This window comes from Acinonyx jubatus, chromosome B3, assembly GCF_027475565.1.
Source record: "Acinonyx jubatus isolate Ajub_Pintada_27869175 chromosome B3, VMU_Ajub_asm_v1.0, whole genome shotgun sequence".
NCBI lineage: Eukaryota > Metazoa > Chordata > Mammalia > Carnivora > Felidae > Acinonyx > Acinonyx jubatus.
Genome location: NC_069386.1, coordinates 264,980 through 280,410, shown reverse-complemented (window position 1 = coordinate 280,410; position 15,431 = coordinate 264,980). Strand labels below are relative to the sequence as shown.

Below are 15,431 nucleotides of genomic sequence, written 5' to 3'. Positions count from 1 at the left end.
GTTTTGGGACCCAGGGGGGACACCTGGTTACTAGTCTTTGTGGGTTTTGGGACCCAGCGGGGACACCTGGTTACTAGTCTTTGTGGGTTTTGGGACCCGGCGGGGACACCTGGTTAGTTTGTAGGTTTTGGAACTCAGCGGGAACACCTGGTTACTAGTCTTTGTGGGTTTTGGGACCCAGCGGGGACACCTGGTTACTAGTCTTTGTGGGTTTTGGGACCCAGCGGGGACACCTGGTTATTAGTCTTTGTGGGTTTTGGGACCCAGCGGGGACACCTGGTTACTAGTCTTTGTGGGTAAGAGGCTGCAGTTTCTCCTTGGGGTCAGCCTCTTCCTTTGTGAGTTGTTGGGGCACATGTGGGTGGCCTGGGTTGGGCCCTGCTATCCCTGGGCCTTTTCTGCCTCTGGGTTCATTTTTTCACACCTGTACTTCTCTGGCCCCTCAGCAAGTACTTATTGAGCCCCTACCACACCAGGCCCTGCGCTGGGCAAGGAGACAACACAGAACAAGAGGATATGGTCTGTGCCCACAAGGGCCCGGTCAGGGCCCCCTCGAAGGCCACATGTCCTCTCTCGATCGAGCCTCTGGGCAGGTCCTGCTGTGGACACCCCAGGCAGGTTGCCAACAAGTAGGAGTTCAGCTCTGTGCCAGGCCCAGTGCTGGGTGCTGAGGCTGCACAGGCAGGGCCCCCGCCCGGGAGATGGGGGGTGGGGTAGGTACACCCTGCTGAGGGAGCCCTGAGGAATCATGCCTCACCCAGATGGGCTGAGCCCTGAAGAAGGGGTGGTTTCCCAGGGGAAGCCTGAGGGCGGTCCAGGCAGAAGGAACAGCAGATCCAAGGGGCTGGAGGTGTCCAGGCTGCGTGCGGGGGGATCCAGAGAGCAGTGAACAGAGGTGGGCGGAGAACCTTCAAGGGCCTGTGCTATGAATTTGGACTTTATCCTGGAAACTGTGAGGCTCAGAGACATTGAAGGAGTGTCAGGTGACCAGTGTTACATTTTGGGATGGTCACTCTGGCTGCAGCGTGGAGGGGGTGGAGGCAGGGGTAGGGGAAGGGCGGAGACGGGGAGCCACAGACCAAGGAGGGTGGTGGGGGGGGGAAGGAAGAGGAGGTCAGGACCTGGGGGGGGTGGATGCAGTGGGGGGGGGGGGGGGGGCGGGGTGCCCCCAGGATGCTGGCTGGACCACAGGGCAGTCGGGGCCCCTGGCAGGCGATGGGGGCACAGAACCCCAGGCCGGGGGACCAGCGGGCCGCAGAGGAGCTGGCTGTGTGGCGTTGGCAGCTGACTGGTAAAGTGGAAACATCAGGTTTAGGAAAGATACTGGGAATGACAAGGACAGAGGACTGAGGCAGGACACCACTTAGGAAACCTGTGTTCTTCCCATTGGAGGGTAGTGCATGCTCATGGTACAAACCGTGCCTGGTGTTTCAGGACCCGCCTGGTTGGCAAGGAGACTATTCACTTACTAATTATTTATTGAGGATTTGCTATGTGCCGGGCCTGACGCTAGGTCATTCTTTCATTTTCCCCGCAATTTTATTGTGGCATAATTTCCATATCATAAGATTTATCCACTTCAGGAATACAATTCAGTGGTTTTTAATATATTGAGTTATAGAACCATCGCCTTTGGGGACACTCCGTGACCCCAAAGGGCGAGGTTGCTCCTAATCCCCAGTCCCACCGCTAGCCCGGGCAAGCACTGGTCTGTCGTGTCTCTGCGGCGAAGCCCGGCTTCACTGTGCCCCTCTAATCACCCAGTTTGGGTGGTTCCTCACGGTGCGAGCCCTCTTGTCCCTCAGGGCCACTCACGCTCTGCGCACCCCTAGCAACCCCTGGCCCTTCAACAGCCGGGTGCCAACGCCCAACACCCACCTGCTATCACTGCCAACCAGTGCCAACGTCTGAAGCCAGCACCCCAAATCCACATCCGTCCCATCACCCCATCACCAACAGCTCCTCCGAGAATCAGTCAGGCCTTTGCTGCCTGGTAGTTGCAGCTCTGTCCCACCCACACGTCTCCGTCCTCCCAACCCTCGCCACCAACCAGCACCCAGGAGCCAAAGGAGCACAGGTCACGCGCTCTCTCCGCTGAAGAAGAATCGGGCAGACCCCCACGTGCAGGCGGGCCCAAGAGAGAGAAGCGACCACCTTCCTTTCTCCCAGAGCCGCCGTCTCCCCCAGTAATCACACTTCAGTCTTGTGACCCCAGATGTCCAACGGGCCCTCAGGGTCACCAAGTAAACGTTTCCCTGCGGCCCTAGGACATCTGCAGCTCCCTGGACGCCCATCACATGTTCCTTCCTCCCGACCCCCCCAGTGTCTTCTCCCACAGGCGCTCCTGCCCCCGAGATGAGCCACCTCCTGGCTCCCGTCCCGCCGTCCCGCAACTGTCCGCTCTCATCCTGCACTACCATTTCCCATCTCGGCTGGGGTGCTCTCCTCGACGCCACAATCAAGCCATTTGTCTCCCCTCTCCCAGCAGAATGTCCCCAGAGCTCATCTAGATTCGATGTCCCCGCTCTTCTGTTTTACCGCCCACTCCGTCCTGGACCAGCTGCAGCATTCTGAATCGGTGCCGTAACCAGATGCCCAAACTGTGGCCTCTGTGGGGCCAAAGGCCAGCTTTCTCAAAGACTCAGCAGTGGCTGTGCCACCGCCGTCGTCAGTCTTATCCCTGCAGCCCCCAAACACCCTCCGTGTGCCGATGTGCTGATGACCACCTTTGCAGAACTCCAGTCCAAGAGCTCCGGACCCTACCCACCTTCCTAAATGATGTTCGTCTTGCATACTGAAGCGGCATCTCCAACTTGCAGAAATACCGATTACAGAAATTCTGCTAAAACTCTCCTTCAGCCTGCCCGGCCCTGACTTCCTTCACGGGTCACCCGTGGCTCCGACAACAGAGCTCCGCTTCTGCCCGCGCATCCAACCAATTCATGTCCGCTCCCTCTCTTACCTCCCCTCTGACCCCCTCCCTGCCTCCATCGTCCGGCCTCTGGGAGACCACAGCCTCCTCCCCAAAACTGCTGTCCTTCCTCCGCGTGTCGGCCAGAGTGAGCCTTGGAAAAGACCCCTCTTCAGGAGACACGAGCGTTCACTGGTTTCCTGCTTTGCTTGGAATAAAACCCCACCACCCCACCACGCCAGCCCCCTGCTTCTCCTTGGAATTCCTTCCTGGGGCCTTCAGGACCTGCCTCCTCACTCACTCATCTCACTCCTCCAGGAAGCCCTCTCTGACCACTGCCACACCTCTCTGCTCACTCTGGAAGTTCCTAGTGTGCAGTTTTAAGCCCCGCTGGGACCCAGGCTCCTTGAGGGCAAGCCCTCCGATTTGGTTTGTACTTTTCAATCCCCCAGCACCTAGAACAATGCCCAGCACACAGAGCTCAACCATTGTTTGCCGACGGGCTCCTGAAGTGATGGAGCAAGTTTATCAGTGAAGGATACGTTTGTGAGCACTGGGAACCCTCCCCAGCACAGCCAGACCTGCCTGCCCGTGGTCTCTTGACAGTTTAAAAAAAATTCTCAAATGCTGCCCTCCCCATCAATCAACCCCATGAGCTGGTCCTGTTTAACTCCCTTCCCTGCTAGCCTGCCACAGGCTGAGAGACAAACACCTCCCTCGTCCCCATTTGTCCCCTGCGATGTCAGACCTGCAGGATTGGGAAGGGCTTGTGTGCTAACTCACCTCTGCAGGGAGACGTAAAATTTGCCCATAAATAAAACCTTCTGTCGTTCAGCTCGAACGTTAAATTTCATCGGTCTGTAGCATGTGTTTCATTATAGCAGACACCAACGCGTCCTTAAAATCGGAATTCTGGAACGCTGCCCTGGCTTGCAGAATTCCCACAAGGAGACCCCAGCGCGGCCTTGGAGACAGGCTCTGGACCTCACCTTCCAAAGTGGTCCTGGCAGCCACGTTTTTACTTCACGTGGCACTTCGTGCTGATTGAATAAGTGGCATCAGACGCTCTCATCTGCATCCAGCTGCTTCCAGTCTGCAGGCTGGAAGCCAGTCCCGCGGCCAAAGCGGCTGGAATTGGGTCCACAGTAAGTACCAGCAAGCCCGACAGACCTCCTCCATGAGGTAGGAGGGCTCAGGAGAGCTGTTTCCCCGCACCGACCCCCCCCCCCCCCCCAGCTGGCTCCTGGCCTCCCTTCCCTCCCTTCCCTCCCTCCTTTGTTCTTGGCTGTACTCCAGAGATCACTTCTCAAAGGTTAAAATCTGCATAGCAATCACCTGGGACCTTGTTAAACTGCACTTGTAATTCAATAGGTCTGGGGTTCTGGGGGCGGGGGGAATGCTGATTTGTGGTCCCAGCACCACACCTCGAGTAACTCCAGAACTGCCCTGTCCAACACGACAGCCACTAGCTACTGGTGGGTATTTAAATTAAATTAGGGGCACCAGGATGGCTCAGCCAAGTTAAGCGTCTGACTCTCGATTTGGGCTCCTGTCCTGATCTCTCAGTGAGTTCGAGCCCCACATCGGGCCCTGCGCTGACAGCTCGGAGCCTGGAGCCTGCTTCGGATTCTGTGTCTCCCTCTCTGCCCCTCCCCTGCTCTCGCTCTCTCTCAAAATAATTAAGTAAACTTAACATTTTTAAATACATTGAATGAAATAAAAAATTCCGTTCCTCAGTTGCACTGGCCGCATTTCCAGGGCTCAGCAGCCACGTGTGGACAGGGTCTGTGGCACAGGGAACATGGGTCCAGAACATCATCCCAGGAAGCTTCGTGGACTGCTGCTGTCCAGGTGTGAAGGTGTGGGAAACTAACCCCCGAAGTGTGTGTGCGGTCCCAGCTCCCCTGCAGTGGTCGAGGGCAGTCAAAACTCTGCGCGGCAGCAAATGCTCGAGGACCATGTGTATTCTGTGCAGGTGGAGTCCTCGGTCTTCCACGGGTTTATTCCTCTTCCGCGAGGCCAGGCTCACTGCTGTATGTGCATCTTGCTGAGTTGTGCCGGTGGGAAGTGTGGGAGACAAGGGACGGGGAAGCAGTGTGTGGGGATTGTGACCGCCTTCCCCTCCCCCTGTCTTTTGCTAGGGGGTCTGGAATATGGAGGGGAGCTCGCAAGCCCTTTGTCTGCTGCTTCCACTGCTCTGACCATCTTAATTCCCGAGGAGGTGGGGAGAAGGGAAATTCTTCTTCAGAGTTGATTCTGCACACATTGGACAAATAAAGCAGAGAACCCCGGCCCCCTCCTCCCCACGAACCCTGCACAGCACAAAGAGCTCGGCAGGGGAAGGAGGGAGGGTGGGGAGGTTTTCCAAGAATGCCTTTCATGTGGACCCGGAGCTGTCGTTTTCCGGGCGGTTCTGTGAACCAGGACCCGGGGCGATTTCCCAGAGTGCCGTTGGCGAACGTGGGGCCAGCTGTAGCAATCGCAGGGAGAGGCGCGGAACCCGCACGGAGCCCAGGGCCCAGGAAGCTCCCTCCTGGCCGCCTCAGAGCTCAGGGCCCCTCCCTGTCCGGCTGAGCAGTGAGGGGCTGGCCTGAGGCTGCAGACTGGCAGCCTCCTTTCTCGGGCGGGCGGAGACTGCAGACACATTGGCACAAGAGCCTGATGTCTGTGGATTCCCGTGCAAGGTCCCTGCGTCTGTTCCCCACGGTGAGGTTAACCCTTCCACTAACCAGTAAGTATGCAGCTGGTGCCCACGTCAGAAGAGCCTGACTCTGGCCCTTACCACGCTCAAAGCCCTGTGGCTTTGAGCAAGGCTCCTCTCCTCTCTGGGCCTCAGTTGACTGCCAAAGGAGGATAATGCCTGTTTTTCAGGGTGGTTCGGCGTTTGGTACACAGTAGCAGGTGCCCGGTGAATGTCAGTCCCCCGGCTCCATACTTGCAAGGCAGTGGTGGTGACAGTGTGCAGAGGGGGACAGACATTCACATGGAAAAGTATGGAATGACCACTGTGACAGAGGAAACAAGGAGAGCTTTGGAAAATAATGAGAATCTGTCCTGGGGCTGATGAGTCAGGGAGGGCCCACTTCCCCAAGGGATGTGCTGACTGGGCTGAGAAGTTAACCAGGCAAACGCAGGAGGAGGGAAGACCAGCTAAGCTGAGGGGACAGCGTGTGCAAAGATCCTGTGGCAGGACAGTGCTTGGCAGTCCACGGGGGCAGAGGAAGGACCAGGGTGGCTGAATGGCAGAGTCAGGGGCACAGAGAAGGAAGGGAGATGAGGGGAGACTGTGTGTCTGCCCCCGATGCCCCTGTGCTACACGGTGGAGGCCAACGCTCAATGCCCCTGCCTCTGTGAGTTCACACCTACTGAAACAGGGTGGTGACTGTCAAAGCTCCCTTCCAGTATTCTTTGATGTGTCAAATGTGTCCTTGCGTCTGTGGCCGTGCCCTGTAAGAAATAAATATGGCTGGGGCGCCTGGGGGGCTCAGTCGGTTAAGCGTCCAACCTCAGCTCAGGTCATGATCTCGCAGTTCTTGGGTTCAAGCCCCGCGTCAGGCTCTGCACTGACGGCTTGGAGCCTGGAGCCTGCTTCCAATTCTGTCTCTGTCTCTGCCCCTCCCCTGCTCACGCTGTCTCTCTCTCAAACATAAATAAACATTAAAAAAAGAAAGAGAAAAAAGGAATGAAGGTGGCATCCAAGTCATCCCGTTGGAATTTCTGAAACCACTGAGCTGACACACGCAGCCCATCTGCAGGGAGCTGAGGGTCCCGGGGAGGTCCAGGGATGGTGACGGGAGAATGAATGAATCCAGCCCGAGCGGAAATGCCCCTTTTCTGCAAATGACCTGCTCTCTCCAGACCGACCGCTGGCCTCTTGCACGAGAAGTGGAATGTCCATAAAAGTCACGCCCATTTCCTTCTGATTGCACAACGGGTTTGCATCAGGCGACCCGAGTTCTCTGCTGCCTTCACTCCTTCCCGATGAGCTTGCTACAGGCCGGGCTGGGTCAGCGAGCAGGGTGTTGATGCCCGCAGCCGTTCTGACGGGGCCTCACCCACAGGAATGGCTCAATCCAGGAACTGGAAACCCTTGACTGGGGAAGAGGAAGCCACATGCCCAGTCGTGGGTCCATCTTTGTTCTTTACCCCAGGACGGTGACGCACTTTCCTGGCACATCTCATGGCCAGTGGCCCGATGGTGGTGACTGTGGTGGGAGCAGCAGCATAGCAGGAAGTAGCACGTAAGTACTGGGTGGCTGTTTCAACAGGAATGACCCTTAGTGTACCAAGTCTTCATTAATCTACAGCCGAACTAAATTTCACTGAGGAGCCTCCTTCTAGCAGGCGATGGAAGCGTAATCTCGGTCAGTTTGGGATCTCCCGTCCCTGTGTTGTCCGACCGCACCGAAGCAGAGGAAGCGTCTGGAGAGCCACGGGGCTGGGGTGCAACACGCAGTCTGGACTTCACGGCAGTCAAGGGTCCGCGTGGGCATCATCTCCATGGCAGCCTGGCCTTGGCAACACGGCGGGAAGCAGGGTGGGGAGGAGAGCAGGTCCTGAAGCCAGGCTGCCTGGGTTCGGCTCCCGGCGTCCCCTTCCTGGCCCTGGGACCTTGAGCGAGTAAGTTAGCCTCCTACAGGCTCAGTTTCCTCGTCTGTAAGACGGTTAACAGTCGCGTCTGCCCGACCGGGCTGCTGCGAGGGCTCGACGAGCCGGTGCGCGTGCAGTGCTTTGGGACAAACGCTGCATGTGACCCACACTCACTCCTCTGTGTGCCCGGGTTTGATGGGGTCACCCCCACCTGCACCCTTTCCCACTGGCCTGGCCTTTCGGTTCCCAGACGCCAGGTCCTGTTCAGGTCACCTGTAGGCACGTGGGACAGTGGGGCGGTGGCCGCAGAGTGTGGGGAGGGCTCTCCCGGACCCCAGTCGGGACGCACCCAGTCCACGCTGGGCACTTGACCTGGAAGGGGCAGAGCACGGGCTCCTGTCCGTGGGCCCCCAGTGCCCGGTTTTCATTTCCCTCTGCCTCCCACCCACCCCGTGGCTGTGATGTCTTTTCTCCTCCGGGGAGCTGAGACCACCCCTCAGTCACCCCCCGGGGTCTCGCCCTCTTTGTCCCCAGGGCTCTGGTGCGTCATCTCTCCCCTGGAGCAGCACAGGACACATCCTCTCCGCGGTGGAACGGAGTGGGGGTCGAGGGGCAGAAGAAAATGTCGGGAACGGGGGACACGGGGACCCAGTTAAGATGTCTGATGTTCTCCCTGCACACTGTCGCGCCACCTTGCTGAGGATTCGACGCCGGGGTGGGGGCCTGGTCACGGGAATAGAGGTATGAGGGCTATAGCCCCCACCCGCCCCGCCCACCCCAGAGACACCGGCAGAGCCCTCTGGGTCAGAGGCAGGGGCACCTGAGAACCCCCACGGTGTGTCAGGAAGCATGCTCTCAGGCTTAGCCAGCTGGTCCAGCCAAGCACTGCCCGCAGGTGCACCCGGCACCCTAGGCCCTCGGCCAGATGCTGATGGCGGCATTGAATGTGCTTCCTGCTAAGCAGCCTAATCAAGCTGTTTCTGGTCACACAATGGGACTCAACCCTGGCGGAAAGGCCAGCTTCATATATCCTTCTGGAACCAGTTTCCATGGAGACCCCCTGCTCTTCCTTTCCATTCCAGCCATGTGGTTCTCCTCACTGGGCCTTGAACAAACCATGCTCGCAAGTACCCCGGGGCCTTTGCACTCCCTAGTCCTTCTGTGTAGACCGCCCTTCCCTCAGGTACCTGCATGGCTCCAGGTCTACCTCCTTCAGGTCTCGGCTCACTTGTCATCTTAGCAGTGAGGCCTTCCCCGATCTCCTGTTTTAAACTGTCTCCTCTCCCTTCCTTAGGGTGAGGGTTAAGGTCCCCCTGCACAAGAGCAGGGACTTTGTCTTGTTCACTGCTCTACAAATGAAGGACCTCGCAGGGGCTTTCTGCCTTCTTTGCGTTGTAAACCCGAAGCAAGAAAGCCCAGAGAACTTAAGCGACTTGCCCAAGACCACACAGCTATTAAGAAAAGGGGAATCTGTCCTGGTTAATTCGTATCGAACTTGTTCCTTGATCACATCCTGTTCCCTCGCATTGTCACTACCTATCCTTCCCTCCTTTTGATCTCCAGCTGCAGAAACCTCCACCCTTCCAGGCACCCTGGGGCTTCTGGGGAGGACCCTTGGTACCCTCACCGGGAGGGACGAGCCCCTGCTTGGTGCTCTGTACCTTGTGGGGGCACTTAGCAAAGACCCTCACAGTTGTGTGCTGGGCCTTGTGTGGCCCCAGGGCGGAGGCTGTGTTTCCCATCCGTGAGCACCAGCCTGCAGGAGGGAGTGGGAGCACGACAGCCCTCCTCAGCCTCAGCCCTCCCACGTGCCCCAAATACCCATTTCTACCCAGAACTTGAGGGCAGGAGGAGGGGCTCGGAGCCAGGACAGAGGGAACAGAGGGAAGGAACAGAGGATGACCTTTGCCAACCTCTCTAGGTTGTCTTTCTTTATGGGCGGGATTCTTTGAACCCCCCCCCCCCCCCCACAGATCTGCTTCTGTGTTTGCAGGAGCTGTTTGGTGCTTCTTTCTAGAAGGGATGGTGGGATGCTGTCTACACCCATTTCAAGTTCATTTCTGGTCCTGTGAGCAAGCTGTTAACTAGTCCTCCCCGGATGGATCCCCTCTTCTGCCCCACAGGCCCCACCCGCAATGGGAGGGTCAGGCCCAAGTCAAACTCTCCACCCTGTAGCCGGGAGGCTGGCAGGTGCACCAGAGGGCAGACCCCAGCGGGGCAGGATGGGGAGAGGCCTCAGGCCTCCCAGCCCCAGAACAATTCAAGCCCCCGCTGACAGCCCAGATAGGGGAAGCAAACCCGCTGGGCCCTCCAGCTTGGATTTCACATAATGAGCCTTTGGAATCCGGGAAGTGATTAAAAGCCCACTGGGGAGGGACCACCTACCGGTTCTGGAAGGTGTGGCTGCTCTGACTTCGTGGGGCTCACCAGGAAGCTGCACTTAGACGAGAAAGAGGAAAAGCACAGATTCCGAAATAGCCCAGTTCAGAAGTGTAGGGCCAGGGAGTTGTGTGACGGAGACGGGGCAGGAACAGTGGCCCTGGGGTGAGACGGGTCAGGCCGGGGAGTCGTGTGATGGAGACCGGGCGGGGACGGTGGCCCTGGGGTGAGACCTGTTGGGCCCTTACGGGGGCAGGCAGGGAGGGGGGCGGGGAGGGCAGGGACTCAGGGGCCTCCACAGGCCGCAGCAGCCCCGCTGTGCTTACTGAGTCAATCAGGTGCCTGCTCTAAAACCAGAGGGCTGTAGAGAACCTGAGCGTCACAGTCGAGCTGTCTCTTACTGGTGCGACCACCAGGGCAGAGAGAGGGAGGGTGGGCTGCCTGGTGTCACACAGGCTGGGGGGGACTCGGCCAGGCCTAGGTCTCAGGCCCCCTGCCACCCCCTCAGATTAGAGTGACGAGAGAACTAAGCCAGCCTGGAACCCCACGCGCTCACTCCCCATCTCAAGAGCTGAGCCATTTGAAGCCTCTTGCTGGGTGCTGGGTCAGGTGGGGGTAACCGGTAAGAGCCCTAAGTGCGGTCACTGTCCTGGGGCCATTACCTCTCACCCCCTAGACTAGTCCTAGGAACCGTATTCTTTATTTTGCAGGTGAGGCAACTGTGGCTCAGAGAGGTTAAGTCACTTGCCCAAAGTAACAAAGCTAGAAAGCAGTGGAGCTGTGATCTGTACCCAGGCCAGCCGGACACCAAGCCTCAGCCCTCCCAGCGTGCTGGGCTCGGGGAAGGTGATGTGGGACAGTTGAGGCAGGAGTTGTCGTACAAGGTTAGGAGGAACTTTGGGCACTCTAGCAAGGAAGGGAGAATATTGCGTCTTTGAGGCAAAGCTTCCTCTTAGTCACAGAGGTATGGCCACCAGGCCCTCAGGCGGTCCCTTCATCTTGCTGGGCAGGGCCCTGAAAAGCCTGCTCCTTTCTGCTCAAACTATACAAACAGAGTCTCCGGGCAGGAAGACCCAGTTTGTAAAACAGAAAGCTTCTCAGAGATGGGGCTCCAGAGGAAGGTCCGAGGGATTGCCCCTGGGTTTGTCAGGGGAGGCGAAGGAGTTCGGGGCAGCTGGCCACAAGATGCCAGCCTGGGGCGTCCAGGGGGCCCTGGCCAGTGTGAGGCTCATGGAATGGGTGGGCTGGGGCCGGAGTCCAGCGGGGTCTTGGGCCGGGGCCAGAAGCCAATCGTGCTAAACAAAGCATTACACAACCAGCTCAGTAACTGCCTTAGTCAAGTGGGTCAAACTAATTCCTTCCAGCTCGGGAGCTCTATCTACTTGGGGGCGGCGGGAGCGGGCAGGCCCCTGAGTTCCGGGACCCTGTGTCCATGTTGGTTTAATTAGTTCCATGGTCACTGCCTCCCTCGGGTACAGCCTTGCATGCCAGGCCCCTGGCAGCTGCCTGGTGCCCTTAGAGGAACCAGGAAAAGAGGAGGGTCCCCCAGGGCAGTGGGCCAGCATGCAGGCAGGACTGGACTGCTCGCCCAGGGCAGCCACGGCCGGGAGTCTGGGGCCGGCAGAGCGGGGACACAGATCCGAAGACCCGAGCGGGAGCTGTGTGGTGGGCCCGGGTCAGGACCAGGAGAGGCTGCGCGTGGGAAAAGGAGGCCAGCAACTTTCAGGGTGTGAGGCAAGTCAAGCCAGAGTGTAAGGGACACAAGGTGTGTTTGGCCAAATTTGGGGCTCTGCCAGCATGACAGACGATGGAACAGAGGCTCCCGGCAGGACTGAACTATGGCGGGCAGTTGGGACTGGAGGCCTCTAGGAAAAGTCACAGAGCTCGGAGAATCCCAGTACCGGCTCCGCAGCATTAGTAAAAATGCAGATTCCCTGGCCCCACCTGAGGCCTACAGAATGAGAAATTCTGAGGGTGGGACCCAGCGATCCGTGTTTCACACAGACCAGCAGGTGATGCTGACGTGCAATAACGTTGAAGAACCGACGGACGATTCACAGTGTGGGCCACAGACCAGCAGCATCAGACCACCCAAGAGCTTGTTGGAAATGCAGGATCCCAGGCCTGGCCCCAGACCTACCGAATCAGACCCTGCGGTTTGACAAGACCTCAGGGCGTTTGCATGTGCCTTCTGGTCAGACAAGGCCCGCCCCTGAGCTCCGGCCCTGGGCTTCCTTGGTTTGAGCGTGACTGGGTCTGAGAGACAGGAACACAAGGATGAACGAGAAGGAGACCATGCCTCTCCAGACGCAGGCGAGAGCTGTCCTCGGATCTTCATGAATCCAGTTCACTCCCAGAAAGGGTCACCAAACCCCCCCCCCCCCAACCAAAAACCCTGATGGCTTCTGAGCCTGCAAAGATGCCCAATGCAGACGCTGTGCAGAAAGCAGGTCGCGGTAAGACAAACAGCCCAACGGGTGCTACTCCCCTTCCACGGGGGCCAGCTGGGCCGGCTGGGGGGGGCTGCTCTCAGCCCTCGCCGCGGGGGTGATTTAAGGGGACGCTGGGCAGGCCGGAGTGCCCCCTGCGGAGACGCTCATGAGGAGACAAAGCTGCAGAGACGGGCGGCCAGACCCGCCGTCACGTGTGCCCTGGGTGACCCAGGGTCTCATTCTTTCTGGGGGAAACCGCAGAGCAGCGGAGATGAATTACAGGAGACGTGTCCCGGCAGATAGGAACGTCTCACCCTCACGCCACGACACCAGAGGGAATCTCTTTCGTCCCCATCCCCCTCCGAGCTGGGGATTCTACCAGACTGGCCTTTCCACCCCCTTTAACAGGGGCTGCGGATTGGTATTTGTCTGCGAGGGTCGATATGTGCTGGGCTCCGGGCTGAGTACCCCGTACGTGCGTTTTCATTGAATTCGTCCCACAGTTCCCTTAGGTAGGTGCCGCCGTTTTAGGTTTCCACTAATATTTTGGTATTTACTGAACACTGATAGATATTTACTATTCTACAGGTGGAAAAAGTAAGACTAGAAGCGGGTGGCTCTCCAAAGTCAGCTGAGGGGAAGGAAGAGGCCGCCATCGACGCCAGGCTCTCCGGCCGGCGTTACACCTTTGCTACTCAGAGTACGGGACCAGCCGCCTCAGCGTCATTTGAGAGCTTGCTGTGCAGAAATCTCTGGCTTCACCCAGATTTACAAACTCAGACTCTGCATCTTAACAAGGCCTGCAGGATTGGTACGCACACCACGGGCTGCAGGTTCCCCCTCACGTGAGGAACACAGCTGATTTGAATCGGAGGCCCTTCTCGGGTCCTTTCCGGGAAGCAGGGTATGAGGACCCCGGTGGCAGTCACCAGCTTCTACCGCGACACAAGAGAGCAAGAGAGAGAGACGAAGGGAAGTGTGTGCCCTTGCAATGGCCGTCTTCACGGACGGGTTGGCCCTGTCTTCCCAAGGTGAAGTACCATCCGCGCTTTCTCTGCAGACTCCGGAGAACGGTCCCGCAGGCGCCCCTGGACTACAGTGGCAAGAAGGTACTTCTGAGTTTCTGTCTCCCTGGGGCCCAGCAACCTCTCGTGGGTGACGGTAATCCTGCCCGCTCCCTCGTGGGCGTGCGTTTAGGACCATCAGGGTGGGAAGCAGTTTGCCGGCTCAGAGGGCGACACAGCGTAGGATGCGATCCTCGCATCACCTAGGCCAGGTGCCTGATGCCTCCGCCCTGCGAGGTCACCTCATGTCGCCCCTCGCTGGGAGGCCCCATCGGGGTCCCCCCTGCCACCGCCATGTTTTCTGCTCCCTCTACTCCCACACTAACCTGAGGGCCTCATGGGCCCGCTGTCCTGCCTTGCGATACAAGTACCCGCATACGGTTCTGCCCTTTCTAATAGGACACGGTACTTCCCAGGCCTTATGTCCCTCGTGGGCGCTGAATCACAGCCTGGTTCTAAAGGGACCTGAGAGGGCAGGTTACCTGTGTTTAAGTGTTCAGGGTCACCAGGGCTTAGGCCCAACTCCACGATTTATTAGCTACGTGGTTTTGCGTGAGCCGCTTAACTGTGACTCCGTTTCCCCGTTTGCAAAGTGGGGATAACAGTAGTCCCTAACTGACAGGATCCCTGGGAATAGTAAATAAAAACATGTTAAATATTTTGTACCAGCATCTACATTAGCTGATATACATTAGCTGTTATTAAACCGTATTTCAAAGCCGCTAAGATACATCAATTGTGAGACGTATCCTTGATTTCAGAGATGTCAAAATGGTATTCATTCCACAGAAAAAGGGTTCCAAAGCCAAAGATGTTTGGGAAATACCGAGTGTCTTTCCTGCAAGGTGGCTCAGAACCCTTAAATGCTACCTTTGATGGGGCCTCCAGGGCCATAAGGGTGTTCATACTCAGGGTCTCCCAGGCGTGGGCAACGGAGCCCTTTTGTTGTGGAGCACGCTGAGCATCTGTGGACACGGTTTAGGAATGCCAGTCAAGTCCAAAGCTCTAATTCACAGATGGCGAGACTGAGGCCCAGAGCCAGGAGGAGACTTCCTGAAGTTATCCAGCTGGTTAAGTGGTGGAGACTAGGCCACTGAACAGCCAGACTGGAGCCTCCCCCACTGAGCCACACTGCCCCCCACCTAACCTGCCGCCTACGGCACTTGATAGTTTGCAAGGTCCTGCCCCAACACCCATCTCAGGAGGCATCTGGCCCCCAGCCAGATCCTGGGCCAGGAGTGGAACTGGGCCCAACCTTTGTGACTCTGGGGTGGGGGGCAGTGAGCCAGGAAGGTCTGAAAGACCCAGGGCAGGAGGCTGTCCCGAAACAGGGCCAACCCTGGCTTCCTCCCAGTGGGCTGGGACGCAGGCCATCACCCACCTGCCCTCCCCCACAGGCAGCGCCGCGTAGAGGGTGGCAGACCCCCGGGTTCACTGTTACTCCGTCGCCAAGGCAACCCACAGGGACCTGCTGGGCAGGCTGTGGACCACAGTTACGGAATCCGCTGGAAACTGCTTTCATCGCAGCGGTTGATGTGACCGCTTTGCTGTAAGAGCACTTTGTGTTTCACCGGCTAAGGTGAATTACTATGAGGGCTCGTTAAACAATTCATCGACTTTTAACCTGAGTGTGATGTTTGCGGTCAGACGCGGCTGTTCTCATGGACCCATTGACTCTCAGCCTCTTCCTCTCTGAGACGTGTGATGCGCGGTGCTTGTCCCCATGCTTGGCCTGCCCCCGGTGGGACCAGCCCCCGTGGCCTTCCCTGTGGGCCTGCGGGTCCGTCCGTGAGGTGAGCTAAGAGCGCAGCTCGCACGCAGCAAACCTCTGTGCGCAGGGTCCCCACCGAGGGTTGGTCATCACACAAAACTGGAAACGAACCAACAGGAAAATGGTCAAGTGGGATAAAGCCACACAATAGAATACGTCACAGCAGTTAAAAGGAATGAATTAAAGCTATCCGTATCTTTATGGAGGGATCTCTAAAACATACCGAGTGAAAACAAAATTGCTGTAGGACACAAAGTTAAGATCCTATTTGTATAGGGTTACAA

The 15,431-nt window shown here is 57.8% G+C and overlaps 1 long non-coding RNA gene across 1 annotated transcript in view; it reads left to right on the top strand.

Annotated features, from left to right (window-relative positions):
• The window catches only part of LOC106988481 (uncharacterized), a 30,843-nt gene extending 15,717 nt beyond the window's left edge, over positions 1 to 15,126 (top strand). Inside the window, exons 3-4 of the long non-coding RNA XR_001432359.3 lie at positions 2,489 to 4,056; positions 12,901 to 15,126. This is a non-coding gene — a long non-coding RNA (uncharacterized LOC106988481). The remainder of the gene's footprint in view (positions 1 to 2,488; positions 4,057 to 12,900) is intronic.
• Positions 15,127 to 15,431: the final 305 nt, after the last annotated feature.